Below are 4,271 nucleotides of genomic sequence, written 5' to 3'. Positions count from 1 at the left end.
AAGACATGGCTTTTCCAGCAAGCGGGCCTGACCTAGGGTGGATTTTAGTTAGGGATGATTTTAATATAATTTTAATTATTACACAGCTACTAATATTTGGCTTTTAATTTGGTTTTAGAGGGGTTTTTATTCTGGTATTTTATTGTTATTTGTTTTAATATGCTGTGCACCGCCCTGAGTCCTCCGGGAGAAGGGCGGTGTATAAATTAAATTAATAAATAAATTAATAATAATAAATACCAAGTGCAGATACTCCAGCACTCTGTGTACCTCTCAGGCCTCCCGTTGCTTAAAGGTATCCTTAGGCTATGGTCGTTGCTATGCAGAAGACCAGTTCATCTTATTTAGTTGAGTTTCAGCATTGGTTGCATCCCAAACAACATCTTTTTGTGAGGTATTCAGCTTTGGCCACAGAAGGGAATACCAATTAATTCACCCTATTTTCTTTTAAGCATGGTGCCAATGGCCAATTAGGCAAAAGGTTACACATTGTAGCGACAGCTTGGGAAATCAGCTCAGACTAGCGTTGCCCTGATTAAACAAGTGCTCTGTGTCCTGGAGAGAAGGAGAGAGATTGAATGTGAGAGGTTGGTGGGTGGGAGAAATAAGAGGAGAATTACAAATAGGAAAAGGGAGGAAAAAAGTGTAGGGCAAAAACTGAAAAGAAACAAAAAGATAAAGGAATGAGGAAAAAAAATAGATGCTGTGAGGTTTGCTGCATTTAAAATATAGAGAATCCTCTGCAGCTCAAGCCTCCTGCCGAAATTCAGAGTTCCCTATATAATTTAAGATATCATTTCCTTTATTTGGAAGACTTAAAATAGTCAAACAAATGGTGCGAATTTCGTTAAAAACTTAGGGGGTCTTCGCAAAGAACAGAAAAAGTCTTTTAAAAAAAAATACGGAGTAACTCATTGACTTCTCTTTAACAATTCCAAAATTAAAAGAAGCACAAGGCAAATGGAAGACCTCCTCTTCCTCTTCCTTCTTTGAGTAACTGTTGATTCCTGGTGGCTGCCCGGACTGGTCCCTGCAGTATTTGGATGTGGTTTGCCCTTGTCTTCTTCCTAGGGCTGAGTAAATGACTGGCACAAGGTTATTTAGCTGGGCTTCTGCCTAAGGCAGGACTAGAATTCATGGTCTTCTAAGTTTTTTAGCTTGGTGCCTTAACCACTATACCAAACTGGCTCTCCTAGGTCACTCTAGACCAGTGGTTCTCAACCTTTTTAATGCCGCGACCCCAACTGGTTGTAAGTCGAGGACTAAACCGGTCGTAAGTCGAGGACTACCCAACCGGTCGTAAGTCGAGGACTTTCCCTGCCCGGGAGCGCCGCGCATGCGTGGTTCCGCCCCCTGCGCCGGCCGAGGCGTAGCTGGCAAGCGGCAGAGGTGGAGCAGGCCGACCACCAGCTGGCCCAGCCCAAGTGAGGTAAGGCACCCGCCGGAAAAGGGGGGAAAAATGGCGGACAAAAAAAAATGGCGGACAAAAAAATGGCGGACAGCCTTGCTTGGCGACCCCCATGAAATGGTCGATCGACCCCAAATGGGGTCCCGACCCACAGGTTGAGAACCACTGCTCTAGACCCTCCGAAAAGGTTTAAGGACATTGAACAATTTTATATATTGCATAACCAGTTAAATATGGTTGAAGAATAATCCCACCAAAGAGGCAAGTGTTCAACCAGATCTCTGGCTAATTTCATGCCTCTATTCCTCGTCAGCTCTTGTCCCTTTCAGACAGAAACAGTACAGTCATTTTCCCTGGTGCTAGTTCTTCTGCATTTTTTACCTGCCAGTTTTCTATTTATCGGAAGAGGAGTCCCTTTAGAAATTAGCTCAAAGAAGAGATTATTATAGAAATTCTCCTGTGGAGGCTGGTGTTCTTATATCTTTTTAGATACAAAGTGGATGAAAAATGTGAGAAGAAAGGCTGTCCTGCCTTGCTTGGTGCAATAATCTTTCCAGAAATCTAAAATGAAATTTAAATAGAAATCAGGCTTCTATTTAAAGAGATAGGATCATATAGAAACAAAGAATCGTTGGGTTGGAAGGAACCTTAGAGGTCTTCTAGTTCAACCTCTTTCTCATGGAAGGAATTCTCAGATTGTCCTAGACCAGGAATGTCAAACTCATGACATCAAGTGATGTCGCGCGATGTATCACGACTTTTCCCCCATTGCCGGCAATGGGGTGAGCGTGGTTTCAGCATGACACATCTGGCCTGCCGGCTGGCAGTTTGACATGTCTGTCCTAGACCAATAGCTGACCAGCCTTTGCTTGAAAACTTCCAATGACTAAGCCTCCACAACTCCAGGAGGCAGACTATCCTTAATACAGTAGTCCTCAACTTAGGACCACAATTGAGCCCAAAATGTCTGTTGCTTAAGACATTTAAGTGAGTTTTGACCCATTTTACGACTTTTCTTGCCACAGTTGTTAAGTGAATCATTGCAGATGTTAAGTTAGTGACACGGTTGTTAAGTGAATCTGGATTTTCCATTGACTTTGCTGGTTGGAATCTTGCAAAAGGGGATCACATGACCTTGGGACACTGCGACCGTCATAAATATGAATCAGTTGCTAAGCATCCAAATTTTGATCATGTGACCATGGGAATGCTGCAGGGGTTGTAAGAGTGTAAAAGGGTTGTAAGTCCCTTTTTTTGTACCATGGTAATTTTGAATGGTCACTAAATGAACTGTTGTAAATCAAGCACTACCTGCAATTCTCCCAGTTAGGAATTTATTCCTTTTTTTTTTTTGAGTTTGAATCTCTCTGTGTAAAACTTACATACCGTGGTTCTTGCTGTATCCTCAGGCAGGGCAGAAATAAATCCCTGCCCTTTTTTATTTTGACAGCGCTTCATGTACATTTTGCATAGGCAAAATGCCCTCAGTTTCCAGGTGTTAATGTGGAAATTCTTGTTCCTTATAAAGATATGGGAGTTTTGCCCTTTCTCTGGGGTGTTTAAATCTTGGCAGAGAGTCAGAGAGTCAAAATAGTTCATAATGCTTGCACTGTAACAACTGTTTGGCATGGTGTTGCTCCAGACAACCTTTGCATAAATTAATCCATTCAAAATGTACTGTGCATCATTCACTCAACCATTTGTATGTTCTTCTTTAACTGGTTGGGGAATTCTGGAAGTTGAAATCCACAAGTCTTAAAGCGGCCAAGTTTGAGGACCCCTACTCTAGTTTGATTCCTCTTTTGACTCCACCCCCCAGGCCCTGCCACTCCTTTGTCTCAAATCCCAAAGCAAGTTTGAATCTTGATTTTGTTTTCTGCATCCAGGCTTTCTTAATTAGTATCAAGTGGTCTTTGACTGCCTTGGAGTAAATGCAGACTTGCAATTTCTTGTTCCAGCCATCCGTTCAAATATTTCTTCTCACCTGCTTATTATGTTCTCTTTTCTGTGCTTTATGTACTTACTTTTGTTTACCCAGAAATAAACAACACGATGGGTGTGTATGTCTGTGGTGTTCATAATTGAAGGGGAAAAAAACAAGCCTTTTTAATAAGTGGAAACCACACACTCTACTTTGAACCAATTTCATTGTCACTGCACAGGAAAGAATACCAGGTGCTGTCCATTTGGCAGTGGACTTTCTTCCTCAAATCTTTGTAGGTATGACATCATCCTGTGAATTAGTGAGTGGTATTTATTTCAAATATCTTTTTTTTTTTTTTACTGGAAAACTATGAAGACACCAATAGAGATCCCTCTGAGGAAAACAAATGCCATGTGTTGTTACTGTATGAACATCACCACAAAAGGTTCCATTCAGATCAACTGCCAGACAATAACAAGAAATCAGGATCTCAAATGGAACATTTCCACAGAGGCAGAGATTTATTCCACAGGGATTTATGAGGAAATTTGGGTAGATTTCAGTGTGATTTACTTCAACATGTATGGTTTTAAGAGTAGGATTGCCTCGGGTATCATAATCCCATTATTGTACATTCCTATTGCTGCCAAATACACATATACTCTAAAATGAAATGGAAGCCCACAGGTATGATCACATACTCATATAATCTCTGCATTAATGATACACATTAATTCTCTCTTGGAATTCCATGCCCAGGTTTACTGGGGGTGGGGGGTGGGAGCTAATTTAGTTGTCTTGCAGTGGCCTCACAGGTGCTCTATATACAATATTGACATTTGGGTGTAGAGGTGAGGATTTGGGAAAGACAGGAAGAAGCACCATCAATCAACGATTTTGTCTGGTGGGGAATTATGGGAAGGGTCATCCATCAGATCG

The sequence above is a fragment of the Protobothrops mucrosquamatus genome, unplaced genomic scaffold (assembly GCF_001527695.2).
Source record: "Protobothrops mucrosquamatus isolate PMUCROS unplaced genomic scaffold, P.Mucros_1.0 scaffold6149, whole genome shotgun sequence".
Lineage (NCBI taxonomy): Eukaryota > Metazoa > Chordata > Lepidosauria > Squamata > Viperidae > Protobothrops > Protobothrops mucrosquamatus.
This window is presented reverse-complemented; position numbering follows the sequence as displayed.